Source organism: Nylanderia fulva, unplaced genomic scaffold (genome assembly GCF_048542155.1).
Source record: "Nylanderia fulva isolate GAGA-0341 unplaced genomic scaffold, ASM4854215v1 Scaffold47, whole genome shotgun sequence".
Lineage (NCBI taxonomy): Eukaryota > Metazoa > Arthropoda > Insecta > Hymenoptera > Formicidae > Nylanderia > Nylanderia fulva.
The window spans coordinates 289,332-307,051 of record NW_028190554.1 but is presented as its reverse complement, the minus strand read 5'-3'; the positions used below and the strand labels follow the sequence as shown (position 1 = coordinate 307,051).

Here is a 17,720-nt window from a genome sequence, read left to right as displayed (position 1 = left end):
ACAAAACGCGTCTCTTTTCATTTCGTTTCGCGAAAAGCAGCGAATACCGTTTCGCGTTCGCGTTTCGTTTATATAGACGCGTTTGTGCGCCAAAAGCTCTGCTGAATACTTGCTACCGTTAAATCACGCCAAGACTGCGAGAAAAAAAGAATTTATTTTTCGTCCTTTTTTGCTTCTTCTTCTTCTTCGTTTCTCTCTTTGCGATATACTATGCGTTTTCAATTTTCGCAGCCGTTTTTTGCATAAGCATTGCGTAAAACGAGAGAATAACCGAATAGAAAATAAATGCAGGCCAAAGGCTATTCGTTTTATTTTACTTCAATGCAAACGGTATGAATTCTACAGTAGAAATTAAATTACAGGAATTTGCATTGTTTCCTTGTGCACATTAAAACAGGGGCGGGTTATTTTACAACGTTTCGTGCATCTCACAAATTAACGCACTTCTCTGTTGGAGAAACGGCCGCAATGCTCTGACAGTCCGGAGAAGTGTGAAATGGAGAAACCGCTGTTACACATGCTGTCACGTCACATTACGTTGCGGGATTTTGACATGATGGCACATTATTAGAATCCCATGATATTGTTGTCATTTAGTTAAGCGAACAGTTCCTCTCAGATTCATTATTATGGCGCAACGTAATTATAATGTAAACGCATGCGTCGAGCATTTAGGCTGACGTTAGTCTATTTCGAGAAAACAAATTTGCATATGTATATGTATATAAAGATTATGAAAGAGAAAAAAATTTGCATATATAGAAACACATTGAATTCAATTTAAACCATTTTGACATTTGTTGAAAAAAAACAAAAAAAACGTAACGTGCAATGTAGAGAGGGAGAGAATCTGTTTTAACATGTTAAAGTAAATTTTTAACACGTTTTATGAAATGTCACAAACGGCATCTTTAACGCGCGACACATTTATTCTGCGTGTCGCGAATTTATTTCAAGCTGCCTGAGCCCCATGTGTAAAGAAATATGTTTGAAAAATACTTGGAGAGCGCGAGAACTTCAATTTCACGTTTACCTCCACCAAATATTTATCACGATATTATGTTGGGGGTCTACAAACGAACGTATCACTTCTCGCAAAACAACATTCACGCGAGGATTACGTCGAGATTCCTTTTTTTTCTTTCATGCTCGACGCATATTGTGTGTGCGAGAAGAAAAATCCTCGGACATTGTCGCCGCAGGACATTGTTGTTGCAAAAAACCACTGTCACCAGTTGTAACAGAACGATGAGCTGCTGCATCTTTATTGTCCCGAGAAGAGAAACCGACCCTCATTCCGCATATTCATACTTCTGGATCAACGATTATCCCCGTATGAGAAAGAAATGCATTATAAAAAATTATTAAAAATAAACAGTGCACAGATTGAAAGCATTTTTAACGTTGTTGCACATCTGTGTATGTTTGTACAATTTTTTTTCCGGTTAAATAGACTCAAATAAAGACTTTAGAATTTATCTTACAATTACGACTTGATTATCTCTCCACGGAAAATTTGTACCGCATTAAAATTATATTGTGAAGCAAAAAATATCACTTTTGATCCGAAGATATTCTAGCCGAATGTTCGCGCGAATCCAATTAATACACTTTAATTGCTCCGCGCGAGTACGAATTTTCGTTATACAAGCGTCGATTATAATAACGGGACGGGCGTGTTATAAAATCGAATAGCTATAATGCGCGCGCGTCGATAGCAGCACATCATAATCGCACCTCGCGAAATAATTGCTCCGGCGTTTATGCAAATGCATAGCTAATAACAACCGCAGCGCGATCATCGGAATATTATTAAACTTAATGGATGAATGGTGGACATAGTCGCAACTATGTCGAGAGTGGAACCAAGTTTCGATCCGAATAATCGATATTTCATTCAATTCGAATAATATTGTGAGACGGAAAATGGCGAAAAAGTGACGGGCTCGGAGAGACACGCGCGGAAAGGGTTCGGTTATAGATGGATCGAGAGTGATTTTACGTATGTATACGATATATATAGTCATCATATATGCCGATGATATTCAACGGGGATGACAGTGCACAGTCCGCTGCACTTGCCGCTTAATGTCATCCTCAAGCCGCGTCCAGTACCATTAACACATGCGACATATCACGTTACACAAACGTGCGCAACCACAGTGTGTGAATGTGTGTGTGTGTGCATGTGCAATTATTATCTTTACGCACGTATCATTTAAGGTCGCCATTATTACCGTTTCGACGCGAGAATTTTTTCGGATATTTTATTCATCGTTAAAATCCGCAAACAAATTGGGAAAACAAAATAACTTATTGATTAAAAGCAAACACGTACAATCAGAAACTCCTATGCATATTGCTAAATTTGAAATAGACGCAACTGAAATTAAAATCCTCTTCGACAAAGTTAGAAATAATAGAACTTTTCTTTTTGTGCTTTTATTAATTTGACAAGTGAGAAAATTGCATTCTCTCTTATTTTAAGCGATTAAAGAGTTTATACATATATCTTATGCAAATAATATATAGAGAATAATCATAAGAGAATTTTTTAATTTGTTTCGATTTAAAAAATTATATATACAAGCATACACAAATATGTGAAACGTATTTCTCAAATATCCCTCGATCACTTTTCTTACCCTAATAATTTCAAACGCTTTTCGATGATGACGCAAGATTTGGAGTATGCACACGTTACATCACATCGCTCAAAGCAATCCTAGTTAAACCTTGTCGTGACGAGCGACGCAAGCACTCCACCACGCGACGAAACTCGATAAAACCGATCGGGAAATTTAATTGGTCGCCACCCACCGCTTTCTATTTCCACACTATCGTTACGAAAAATCGAATCCCCCTTTTTTCGAATATAAATTTTTCATCCAAATTTCCCGAGAGAAATTAATTGGTAATTATCTCGCGGCGTGTCAAGGGTGGTCGAGCGCGTGGCGTATATTTACCGTATGAATTAATCACTCTGCGGTAGATCCATGCACGCGTTCACGCTGACACGTCCGTCAACCATTAAAATTCAAGAAACAACGACGCGGTTGCGTCACGTCGCCGGGGTTACGAGGATCATATAATTTTTTCATACATTCAAAGTATCCTTTCCGCTCCTTTTTTTTTTTTTTTGAATTTCCCGCAATTTTTCGTGTACATCGTACATTTAAAAATGTCATTAAGATTCCGTTGAGATTATTTACAACTTTTAAAAAATGCAGCATTGACTTGTCATGTCTCAAGATACATTCGCTGATACATGAAACAACACCGTCGTAAACTCAGCAAGTTAAATAGCATTTTTCTTATCGAAACTTACATTTTTCACGACCCGACAATCTCTCTCGTGACAGAAACAAACTTCAACGGAATTATCTGGTTTTAGGGATTGCCTCGGGTTAATATTCGATAGAATTATCCGTCTTTGGAGCATTATGACGGTCTATTCTTATGAATAATTTAACAATATTAACTCGGCATTTGTCTCGCTACTGGGAAATAATCCTTTGATGATCCGACCATTTCTCGCGGCAAGAACACGGTTTTAATAGGATTATCGAATGACTGGCTTGTAAACAATTTTACAGATGCGATGCAATTAGAACAAGTCTATATCTACTCTTTCTTTGCGCGATCGTGTAACATACGTGGTACTACGGTCTATTTTTATCTATATATAATATATATATATATATATATATATATATATATATATGCGCATTCTTTTCAAATCGATCCCTCTTCTCGTTTCATTCCTATCGCCGTCTCGCTGATCCTGCGTTGCACGTATCGATTTCAATCCACGTTATTCCTACCCTCTATTTTTCCCCCTAGCTTCGTATATCCGCCATTTCTGTCCGTCTGTTTCGCGGAAGCGGCTCTTTTACATTTCCCCTTGACTCGATGAGAAAACCCCCGGCGCGAGTTTTATACGGATTGTTTGGCGCTAAGCCATCTTGGATCGCACTTGCTCCGAATTCTTTGCGCTCCCTACGAGGGAACTATCGTGCCTCGACAGGGATGAAGAGGAAGGGAAAGAAGACGGAAGGAAGGTGCACTTTCCGCATCCGTTGTATACGATTATCGGTCGTGGAAAACAATGCGCGTTGCCTGGCAAACGTATGCGAGCCTTGGCGAATCGCCTCGGCGAATTATGTTAAGCACCACGTACGCGCTACGCTCGGCTACCTCGCCGAAATCGCGTCGCGAGTTTTATTGCGCCGCGACCCCCGTTATGCGAGATAAATTGGGTAGTTCGTAAAAGAGAGGGTCTCCTCGCTCCTACATATATACAGGGTGTCCGGTAACTAACGGACCAATGATTAAGGGCGGATTCAATTTGGAGACGATTTTTCCTTAGCAAAAAAGTTGAGAAGTCAATAATTTTCGAGTTATAAGCGATTGAAAAAAATGGGTTTTTTGAAAACTAAACGTTTTGGAGAAAACTAACAGTCTAACATAATCACATTCTTCAGTTAATTTCAGGTAGAGTTTACTATAATACAATTTTAATTTGAGACTTAGTTATAAAGATACATAATGACAAATATTGGAAAGTTGTAAAAAATGATGACCTTTTTCGACATTTTCGCTGCGAAAAAATCGTTCTCAAATTAACCAAAGAATCCATTTGTAATCGTTGGTCCGTTAGTTATTGGACACCCTGTATATATACACACACGAAATATCGAAAACATCGTTCCGCGCTACTTTATGCTATTTATTACTCGAACGCGAAAAGAAGTCGTAAAGGGAGATTACTGTCTTGTCGCGTGGCGCACTTTAACCAGTATAGCAATATCAAGACCGAGAGAAGGCCTAATTGTACGTTATTACATTTTTCCACAAGCTGCGTGGTTGTTGAAGCTAGTTGTTAGATGGTAGCTGAAATGTAAGGAATCATGTTGCATGGACTCGGACATGGAAAGTCGGAAGGAAAGATGTGTATAGCCTCGACGTAAGCATCATAAAACCAGGGCAAATGAACTTGTGAAATTTTTAATTTAACGTAAGCGTAACATTACGTTGGCGAGCCTCAAAGGAACGCTCTCGAGACAAAAATATTCTGATAATGTTGCGGGCGAAAGGATGTCCGAAGCATAAAAGGATATCAAGTGTCAGGGTATATCCCGTGCTTTATTTCGTTTCTCTTCCGTCCATTTTATTTACTTTGTGCTTTACGTAACTGTGTATTTCAGAGAGCAAAATTGCCACGTTACTCGTTTGTTACTCGAAGTAGGCCACGACTGTTCTTGTCGCGCTTTTCTAATTTCTTATCACTGTCTTGCCTTGCGCGCACGCAATATCAACATCGTGGGAATAAGAGATCATAACGGTACAAGTAGCCCAACTGTGTGCAATTTCTGTTTCACGGAAAAATCGTACTACAAGTGTAACGTCAGTGTGAGAGTAGAAACGTTGTGTAAATTCACGATTTAATTCTCCCGGGATTAGTTATTACACATACGCCGCGTAATAACTAAAAAAAGGAGAGAGAGAGAGAGAGAGAGAAAGAGAGTTAAGTTAGGAGAGCGATTTTCACAATTAATATATTTCTTTGGTAAAAACTACTATTATTCTTTCCCTTTATTCCTGAGCAAAAATGAAAAGATTCTTTTTTTCCTCTCGCGATCGCGCGTCTCTCATTTTGTACCAATTAATATATAGTTTAAAGCATTAATAATGCAGCGTTTGCAATTTTATTCAATTAAAGATTGAATTTACTCGAAACAAAACACGAGGGCTTTTCTTTCTTCATATTTATGAAGCTCGTTCATTATTATCAGACGAATAATTTTCAGAACATTTTTCCACGTTACATCGCGTCGTAATTGCGAATTTCTCGCATTGGTATATTGCCTTTTTTTTTTACCTGTTCTTTAATAACTTCATTCAGAAACAAGCGCGTGCACATTCGCGACGAGTAATAACGGAAACTGGTGCCGCCGTCGGATCGATAAATTACACGGTTATATGAAATCGAATGTTATACAGTTCAATAATCCGTGCTCGTAGAATGCAAATTCGCCGATCTCGGCTATGCAAGTGCGTGGCGTTCGATTCGAAAATCAGAGTTCGTCGAGAGAAGGGTCGATTAATCGAACGAGAAAAAAAAAAAAAAAGAAGAAACTCCAGTAAGAAAACGAGCATTTGAAAAAAATTTGAAAGTTAGCACCGCCGATGACGTTCGGCTCTAAAAATAATCGGAATTTCAAAGACGGTCCTCGCCCTCGCGCTTGAAAAAACAAGAGATTTGATCGATGTCGTCCATTGATTCGCTAAATGACTCGATTATCAAAATGTAGAAAAAAAAAGAGACAAAGAGAAATTGGGATGAGACGGGACGTTCCCAAAGGGAGGAGCAATTGCACGAACCGCAAAATGCTTCCGGAATTCTCATTGAATTTTGCACGACGCCTCATCGTAACGAATATTGAATCGCCCTATATCGATCGATGGGCAAAAAATGCTTTCATATTAGGCGATCATCTGGAAATCCGGACAGATAAGGACGCCTTTGAAAATTCATTCGGTTGTAACGTGACGATCGCGACCGACGTTCGTCGGTTAAAGGGCTGATTCAAGGATTTGCGGAAAAGGTGAAAAAGTGCGCCGCGAAATTACGAGATGCGATGCAAAGTTATAAAGAAGTGTAAAGAAGGAGAAAGAGACGTTCTTGGGACTCTCTCTCTCTCTCTCTCTCTCGTTAACGTCGGAAAACATAAGAATCAATCAAACTGATCGAGTCCCGGACCACTTGATCCCCGCAAGTTTCAAGAGGTTTACAACGACTTAATTAAAGCAAATGGTCTCGCGAGTAATAAAAGTTTCCGCGCATAATGAACTCGTTTAATTTCAGGCTTAAAACTAAATTATCCAAAATTTACATTCGAGAAAATTTACGTTACGAAATGGGGAAGAACGTGCAAGACAAAAACTCTTTTAACGAGCAGCATCTCTCGCGGGACTGCTAGCTCAAGCTTAGATATTGAAGCTCGTAAACACGATGACAGCGTCGGGAGAAAATAATTTTAAAATCTATCGACGATACTCTATATATACCGCTGTGTTAATCGCCGCATTTAATACGTTTAATGTAATAATATTGTAACGATAATTTCCACATCCAGCAATGCGATGCTTTCGCATTGTCGAGGTTCGAATAAAACCAAAGGGAGATTATAAAGAGCGTCTTTACGAGTAATTACAAGAGTCCTCGCCTTTAACGAACTCGCTTAATGCTGTGCTTAAAACTGAATTATCTGAAATTTGCATTCGGGCGAGATATCGCGGTAGCCCCGTGACAGGAAAGAGGCAAGAAGGAAGGGGAGGGCATTTGTAGGCGAAAATTCTTTCGAGGGTAACATCCCCCGCGGGATCAATGCTCCAAGCTTCCACCCGTTAACCATCTCGGTAACGAATAACGGCGTCGTTTCAATTTGCTTGCAAGCAGCGTCGCGGAACCTTCGGAATAACGGTATATAAAGCCTGGCTCGTGGTTTCCAAGTAGATCACCGTCTAAAGGCAAAGGACCTGCATACAGTGACTAATTGAAGCGTACTTTGCCTTCGAGAAGGCTATTTCGTCGCCTGTTTTCCGTCCCTCGAACTTTCGTCGTTGAAAGATGGGATGATTCTCCCGACTTTGTAATTAACCGAGTTGTGGGATAAGATAACACGCGAACATATATATTTCACGTTCTTATTTTTTCTTATCGCTTATTCTTTGTACGCGGGAGCGCGAGATAAACTTTTTTTACAATTACCTGCGTTAGGAAAAGTCGTAGTTTTCAAATCTTGTGGCCTATGAATATTTTTGACATTAATAAAATTGAATTCGATCACGATTTTGATTGGACTTCGCCTGTTATTTTGCATAGTGAAAAGCACGTAAGAAAAAGAGAAATCGCTGAAATGTTTTTTATTAAGGGAAATAATAAACGATATTAATTTACAAAAGATATCGACAATTTAAGTAATATCTACGACAAAGGTCGTTTAGTCTCCAATAACTCGTCTAAGAGTCTTGACGTGTTGTCAAACCGACACTATGTTCGTTCTTGACATCTTAAAATTATAATTTTATTTTTGTTTTTACAAGTATGTTTCGCTTCTTTTTCTTTTTATCATTTTGTAATATTGTTAGTGAAGTAATTTTGTTTTTTTTTTATTGTATTAATCTCTGTCTATATGTATATCTAAATCACTTAATAAGGACTCAATGAAGGGTCGAAACGTTGTAATTGAATAAATAATATTTGCCAATACGGTCGAGAAAAGAATTTTACCTTTTTTTAAATTCCGTCTGGCAATTCTCAAATATCTACGTTCTTAATTTTTGACATTATTTGATTCCGAACTGCGTTCGCATCGTATATTATTTGACTTGGCATTATACATTCGGTACAACTCACCTACCAATTTCCCGCGATTTCTACATTGATGACAATGAGTTAGAAATACACGAGATGTGCTGTTTCCCCCCGTTACGTTGCCTCGTTACAACAGTGAACCAAACAGCGTCAAAATACGACGCGGGCCGCTACGCTCGTCGGTTAATTTTACATTATCTTGTGCTGTACTGCCGTAGCTTCGAATTAGCAGTAACAGAGTAGAATACACGCTAGCGTGTAGCGTGCATAAGTGCCCTCGCTGCGTTTACGTCATCACTGCCCATTCGTGTGCATATGCATTTTACAAGCACGAACAGAGAATGTGCTCCACTCAACCGGTCGCTGCTAACAACTTTAAAAGTCCCGGTTAAACGAAAAATTCGATTACACCCTGTTCCGACCGGTGAGCCTTTTCGGCTGAATGAAGACCTGCAATATTTATATCACGCGACGTGGGATATAAATACACCGTGAGCTTTATCGGAATCATCACGGCTTGTCTGTCCGATGATTGGATTTATCACGTGTCACTTGAAAAGTTTACTTAACTTTATGGATCAAATATGTATTATATATTTCATATAATATTATATATAATATATACATATTCAAAATATTATACATATATAAAATACACATATATTATTTTGACAGAATTAAAATTTTCGTCCATTTTCTTTTTTAAATCGTATTAATCATGACACAACTGTGACACACATGTATATTATATATAGATCTTAATATTATATAAATATTAATTTACAAAAAGTACAATTATTTTATAGTAATAATAAGGTCCATTGTGTGATTTGCTATATACTTTTGCCACTGAATGCGAATCGAAATTTTGTATATAAAAATTATTTTATTACACCGTGGACAAAATTTTCCCATTTCAAAAAACACTTAGATATAAGTATTCGCCCACACACGCAGTAATATCACTTAATAGACGAAGATAATATCGACCGCCGATTCATCTTATCGTTGCAATAATGCTCTAATGGACGTCAAACTTCGTCGAACTGGCATGCTCGGGCAACTTTACTTAATCTTGCATAAGTTACAGCCCTGAACTAATAGTAATAGAGTAGAGAATACGTTTGGCGTGCAGCGCCATAAGTGCTCCGGCTGCATGTACGTCCTGTACTAGCACGTTTTCGCGTACGCACACACGTACACGCGCACACGCACACGCGCGCGAATGCGTGCAACACGAAGAGGGAGAGCATAAGAGGAAGCAAGCCGAAGGGATGAAAGAGGACGAGCGGTTGGGACATGCGGCCAGTCCTCGTTAACAGCTTTGAAAGTTCGGATTAAACGCAGAATTGCGTTAAATTCCGGCCGGGAAACCCTGACTCTTCGGCGTGCTTGCCGTCGAGCTAGTACGATAAAAATTAAATCAAAATGCAATAAAGACGGAAAAATACGTTCTTGAATAACATCCGAAGTGTCCGATAGGTCGTTGAAGCTGCGAGATAAGTACAAACGAATATAAGACTCGATAACACCCTCCCGAAAAAAAAAAAAGAAACACGTGAAAATAAATTGATAAAAATAGATAAAAATATTATGGCGAAGGTCCGAGTGTTTCGTGCCGCGGACACCGATGATATACGATTACGGGACGAGATCATATTTAAAAATATAATAATACAAGTGCGGGCGCGGCACGGCGCGAATATATATGTATATCGTTGTGACGGGGGATATTGAACATTTGTTGAATTTATGAGAAAATGTAAACTACGATTAAAGTTAAATTTTAAATTGCATCGCATTTAAAATAATTTCTATATACGTCGTTATCTATTTTTACTGCATTTGTTGTATATCATCTATTATAAATTTCTCGATGTTAACGCTTCTCTCTGGCTATTTTATCATATATATATATATATATATATATATATATATATATACTCGTTCTTCGTTCGAAATAATGCATTGGAAGACATATAAAAGAGTGGAATAAGGATTAACGATACATATAGCTTTAGAATACCGTCGCGAGTAAAGTTCAACATGTCGCATAGGTGAAAATATCGCTTTAATACCTAATCCGATTACCGTTTTAAAATATACAGCGTGTCTCGCTAACGTCACATTAACGTTTTTCGATGGATTAAATATCAATTAGACCATATCGAGAAGGATCAATATCACGTCAGCAGCTATCAATTTTCAAGATTAAGAATATCTTGATAATTCGCAAATTACAAATTTGCTGAAGCAAAATCTATCAAATGTTAAATATAATAAGACATTCATCGAATTTTTGATCTTATCAATACTTTCAATTATACTCCAGTTTTATGAAAATTTGTCAAAGATACGCGTAATTAAAAATGAACGAAGACTTCGCGGATAGATATACTCTCGAATAGAGATGCATATGGGGTGCATTCGTTTATGCAGAGACTGCCGCAGAATGCCGCAGATGTCGTTCGTTTACTCCACCTGCGCAACCGACTGCAGCGCAGTTTGTTGTTCGTTTAAGCAGAGCTGCTGCCTATCTGCGCAGCCATCTCGGAGGTCCTGCTCAGGATGCTCTGCTCGCAGTACTGCGGACTACTGCGTAAACGAATGTAGTCTTCTCCATTGTTAAGCCAATTGAACTTGGAAACGTTGTCTGAAAATTATTTCAATTATAAGTTATGTTATAAAAGTTCAGAACAAAGAAGGTGGAGAACAACTCCTCCAAATAGATCCTACAAAACTAAAAGTAATGCAAGGTAAGTAATACAATAAAATTATGAAATCTGTTAATTTATATTTACGATCCAATTAACTTAAACATGCATTTTTATCAAGAATATAAATTTAAAGTAATCTGTTTAAAAAAAAATGTGCTTTTGTATAAAGATGCAATTCTGTTACAGTCATTCCTAGCTATCAAGCTACTTCGTCCCCAGTTAGTTTGGAAAAATCTGAGAAGTCTACATTCAGCAACATTTCAATCCTACTGTCGTCACTGTCTGAAAATGTTATGTGCACACGTCATATGTCAGAACCTTCAATCTATTTAAAAATTTTATTATATTTATTCAAATAATAATTCATATTTAATATAAATATGATGGTTTCTAAATCGGCCTAAGAGCCATAGCACGAAAAATTACGAAAATTAATTATTCGGAACTGTATCTCTTGGTACGAGATTACTAAAGTTCCATATATTAATTAACCTCGAACTTACATATAAAGAAATAGGCACGAAAAATATAGATCCGAAAAGTCTGAATAGCTTAGTGGTAAGAGCAGTCGCCCGGAAAGTGAAAGACGCGGGTTTGATTCCCGTTTCAGCGACTTTTCGGACCTATATTTTTCGCGCCTATTTCTCCATATGTAAGTTCGAGGTTAATTAATATATGGAACTTTAGTAATCTCGTACCAAGAAATACAGTTCCGAATAATTAATTTTCGTAATTTTTCGTGCTATGGCTCTTAGGCCAATTTAGAAACCATCATATTTATATTGTTTATATTGAGAGCCAATAAAAAATATTTATTTCTGAGTTAATTCATATTTATTTAAAATTTCTTTACTTACGCACTCCAATTACAATCTGAGCAGTCAATTCACGCAGGTGATCGTTCGGTAAATGATGTCACGTGACTCGCAGATAATAGACGCAGTAGATGCGCAGTGGATGCGCTAATCGCTGCATAAACGAATGCACCCATGTATTTTAACTTCGTCCGTGTCTTTAATCCGCGCGCACATGTACGAGTGTCACAATATGGATCGCACGAATGACGAGTGACGATGAAAATCCTCGCGGCTCTATCCACAATCGTGCGCTACTTCTTGCGCAGAGATGAATTTTGATCTGCCGTGAGTACGGCTGAAAAAAAATTGGATTTTCCGCGAAAGTCTCGTCGCGGTGGCGGTACCGAATTGCCCTGGTGTATAACCGCCAAGCAGGGTATTTACACTCGGCCGTAGAGAGAGAGAGAGAGAGAGCACAGAGGTCGAAAAGGGTAGATACATATATAGGAAGGTAGAGGAAGGGCGCGACCAAGTGAAGAAAGAGCGCAAAAAGGGACGAAAGCGAGAGAATACCGCTGGGGACTCGAGTCGTTAAAAGTTGAGGGTATTATCCCGCTGAAACCGCGGGACGGCATAAAGCTGGCGGAGTTAATGTTTAAGGGTCAATTTCAGCGCCGTACAGCCGGATGTAAAGGTGACGTGACCTACTATCGTATTAGCCACCTTCTCCCTTTCTCTGGTCCCGGGCTCTGTCTTCTCGCCAGGTGCGATATCTCCGGTGATTTCGCACTTGTCTCTCTCATCCTACGTCTCTAGAAACGCGTCGCGTGTATGTTAGGTACAAGGTTACGTATATCTTGTATGAGCGAGATATAACTGTACAGTTTGTACTCTCTTTCTCGCTTGTATGACTTGTGAATACCATCGTGACGACGACGACGACGAACGACGACGACGACGGGGAGAATTTCATTTGTTATTATTACTCGTGACTTTTTACCTTTTGTATGTGTCTGGGATGTAACATTTCAACGTTACACCTTGGTATCAACATGTCAAGAACGCAATCTGCTCCGTTCTGACTCCGTATCTCGAGAGTCCGCGTTTCTGTGATGCATTATCGCTGCATAATCAAACGCTTCGACATATACAATATATATATAGAATAATTCATTTTTATCAAAATTATATTTTGTATTATTTTAAAATAATGCACAACGTAATAAGAATTATAATAAATTGTACTACTAGAAAATTATAAAATTATACTGTATGCAATTGAGCCGAGTAAAAGCAGTATATATATATATATATATATATATATATATATATATATATATATATATATATACTACTTTTACTCGGCTCAATTGTATACAGTATAATTTTATAATTTTCTAGTAGTACAATTTATTATAATCCTTATCACGTTGTGCATTATTTTAAAATAATACAAAATATAATTTTGATAAAAATGAATTATTCTACATCGAAATATTTGCGCACGCATGATATGTGGTATTAATTAAATTTCATATTTGTAAATGTCTACTTAACAAAAAACGGTTCTCGCGTTCTCTCTGAGGCTGAATAATTTTCACGAATTACGTCCACCCCTATTTTACGCGTCACCGAGTATCTTCCAGTCGCTACAACGTGCGGTAATAATGGAACGTTTTAGGTAAATCGCACAATTTAGGATGCAGAAGCGACGCGGCCTCGCCCTGTGTCGCACAGCTCGCATACGAGAATAACATTTGCCGTAGCAGTAATTTAACTTTCTAATTATATGTGCGCGTATGCCTCTTGATTCTGTTCGTGACGTGTCTCAGTGAATTGAAATTGTTATAAAACAACGCGGACAACCGGGGCTTCGTGTCACTTACAACCTAACCGTCTTCGAGACATCTCGGGAATGTTGAAATGATAAAAAGCGAGATTCCTACGCTAATCTCTCGCTAATCCTAAAATTATGCGCGTCCACGTTTCTCGTCATCTTATCAATTCTCAAATAATAATAATTCTTAATAAAATTGTAAAATTAATGTCAGTACAGGCCAACTAAAGAGCATAAAATTATTCGGATGTTAATGAATATTATAAATTTTTCATTTTAAAACCATCAAAACATAATAATACATTAAATCACAAACGTTTCGACTGTACGCAGTCTTCTTCAGTGGAGTCCAAAGACTGCGTACAGTCGAAACGTTTGTGATTTATTATTATGTTTTGATGGTTTTAAAATAAAAAATTTATATTATTCATTAACATCCGAATAATTTTATGCTCTTTAGTTGGCCTGTACTGACATTAATTTTACAATTTTATTTCAATATATAAGAGCGTTATAATTTTTACTAATTTATAATAATTCTTAAATTCTTAAATGCATTTTTTATACTGCGTGAATATATTTTTTTTTCATCATAATTTTTCACGTCGGATGTATCGTCTTGTTAAATCTTTTCTCTTCATTTCTTCTTATAATATTTAAATTTGCTTTCCCCATTTGTGTTATTCTGTTATGTATTGTTGCTATAATTTTATTTCAATAATATATTAAAGTTCCGCAAGTTTAAATCCAACGCAAAACTTGTCCACATGAGAGCCGCAAGCTCGACTCCGCATTATTCTGGAATTTCACGCTGATTTGTTAGCAACTTTGTTGCTGGAACATATTATATGTGAACGAACGCGAGCGTAACTTCTCGCATGGGAATAATTTAGCTTTCTAATTACGTGTGCCCTTGAGTTTGAGTTCGTTGAGTGAATCAAACTTTATACAATTTCGTATGACTTGAAATCGAACGCGAGAGTACAGTTTTACACGTTTCATAAGTACGTTTTATACACTTTCTCACTATAGTTCGTTATATACAATGTACAGTTAGATTACTTGGAATGCCGCGCGCGTGCCAAACTTTCTGGAGAATTTCTTTCAATTTCACGAAGGCTTACAAAATCTCGCGCGCATTCTACGATGACCCCGGGAGAGCTCATGGTGCCCTCCAATCCGGGAGTAACACACGAATATAAATGTGATTTTCCGTGGCGCCAACTTCCCTCCAGATTCCGTTGCATCTCGACGGGTTGATCGATCCACGCTCCGAGAACATATCGTGTACGTTGTTACTTACTGAAGTAACCTCTCGCGTGGGAGTAATTAAATTTTCGCGCTCTTTGTACACATAATTCTCCTGGTGATATCAACGATGTAGAGAGCTCGCTTTCTCGAGATGCGACGCGTATCGGGTCGTGAAATCGGTGACGCTGTACGTAACTTTTCGGGACGTGAAAGAAAAAAAATTATGTTTGAGTTTGTGATACGTATATATAGTATGTGATATTATAATCTTTGATATTTTGATTTTTATCACATATTGTATACATTTAAAAAATAAAAAGAGAATTTCCATACTCCTGATGCGTTCGAAAAATTATTCAACAATATTTTTTTTTGTTCTTATACAAGGTAAATGCAACAAGTAAATGACACTGTAGAAGCTAGCCGCAAAATCGCTTCTTTCATTTCCGTTCGTATCGAATGACATGAAAAGAAAATGTATAAATCTCGTAATGCTCTCGCGATATTAATTCCGCCACGTCATCCGCATCGAGAGATTCGTCACGAGTAATTTACACAGATAGATAGGAATTATTCATGAGCCAATTTAGTATGCCCGGGTAAAATCAATCGCATCAATGCTTTCACATAGCGACGAGCCACGAGTTTGCTGCGGCTTCCCGCGAATACATCGCGATACGATTCGAGTGGCGGACCGGAGAATTCACGTGTCTCGTCTAATGAATCAGTCAACGAATTGATAGAACTCTCGCCCTCTGCCGCGTCACCATATTTTCCCAGTGTCCTGTTTGCCAAAGTTACTATGTCAATGATACCCTCCTTCGCTTCTCAACTCCTCTCTCTCTCTCTCTCGTCGGCCGCCGTCGCGAAAAGCATCCGATTGGAACTCGGCGAATGCGGTCCTTCGTTACGTATGACGCATCGATGAAATTTGCGGATCCGCGCATTACGATGTCGCGCTGATGAACGACGCGGCTTGTCAAATTACAGGGAGGCTGCAGCGGCCGACTCTGTTGTTGTCCGAGATAACGAGTTGACTTTCGCGATGCCGTATTAATTATTATCGCGTCGCGTCGCCGGCGCGACGAAACAACGTTATATAACGAGCAAAGAATCGATCAAGAGTACCCTTTTATCTTGTTTTATAGATATTCTTTTCAGTGCAAAATTTGTTAAGGTAACTCCTTATTCAAAAATTTCGTTATTGCCTAGGATCCACTTCGTGCTACGTCGTATACTGCATGTATTTTTATGAGCTTACATGTGCTCCCTCCAACGAGCGAACGTATATAATTTGCATAGCACAGCACAAACTCAGAAAAGCTCGCTATTGTTATTTCATCCGACGGTTTCTTATTAAAGAATTTTTTATCCTTTAAACGTGTATTCGCGCGGTTGTCCCGTTTTATTTTTATTCGATTAATATTTATACTGCATCTTTTTAAGAGTAAAATATTGCGAGATATAAAAATATAAAATATTTTATTAAGCAATTATGCAAGAGGGAGAAAAAATTAATCCGCGCAGATTAAATAGAATTTAATTTGCGTTGCACATTTGCACAGATTCTACATTTTATATTTTTCTATCGCCAAAATTATTTTTGTTTTGCAAACATGTACAAGGTACGAGTCTTTTTACGCATGCACTACATCATACTTAGATTTCTTACGCTATTGTAACCAAGTTTCTATAAGCAACTAAATTATGAAAATTTATGTGGCCATTCAAGTATTAAACAAATGTTGAGCGATGTTATTCAAAGTTTATTTGAACACGTCGGCGGATATTAAACTGAACTGTTGTCACGCTACAACGTAGTTGCGATTCTCCGCGTTAACTTTATACACAAATTCAGTCGCCTCATGTTAGTTTCTGCACAAACTAATTGCTTCGCGCATAACACCCTCTTTTATATTTTGCTTTATGCGAAGCGAAAACTAAAAAAAATACAGAAACATACTAATTACATAATTATAAATAACGCATTAATCGAATGTAAAAGATATGAATTTGTAGGTGGATTATGATAATTAAGCCTCCATTTTTACTCATTATTTCGCGCATGCTTTTCAAGCAAGGGGAAATAAATAGATGGAAATTTATATAGTTCAGGGTTATATGTGTCTTTGAAATTAATGACGTAAGAGCATATAAGATGTGTAAGAAAACCCGGACCATTATCGTGGCTAACCAAATATAGCAGAAATCAAGGAATTTGTTTTCGTGCGACGGACAGGACCATCATCCGCGTCATCACCTTTGTCGTTATGCGAGCCTGTTCCGCGAAATCCCGTTCCTTAAACGTATGCATGACCGATTCGGGCCTGTTAACATATAAATTGCCGCTTAACGGCGAGACAATCAGTTTCACGGGAACACTTGGGAAGAGAGTGACAACGGAGACGAAGACGAACGACACCGAGTGCGAGGATAAACGAGACAGTAAAGGCCAAAGGGAGAAAGAGAGAGATAGATAGCTAAAGAGAAAGGACGAGGTCACCCCCGAAAGAGGCCGTCGAAGAGACAGAAACTGGGGTGTGAGTGGCATTCAATTCAATTTCCTAAGAAACTCTTTAGTGTTTGAGATACAGCCGCCGAAAGGATGCGCGTGAGGTTAGATATGTGGTGGGTGAAATCACACCGTGTAGGGGGAAGATGGATAAACGAGGCGGCCTCGTAAAAAGAGAACGAAGCAGGAAGGGATCGCGAAATAGAGAGAGAGAATCCCGGAGAGA

At 38.1% G+C, this 17,720-nt stretch overlaps 1 long non-coding RNA gene across 1 annotated transcript in view; it reads right to left on the bottom strand.

The window, feature by feature from the left end:
• LOC146721459 (uncharacterized) overlaps positions 1 to 17,720 on the bottom strand; it is a 226,235-nt gene that overhangs the window by 12,093 nt on the left and 196,422 nt on the right. The window lies entirely within an intron of this gene.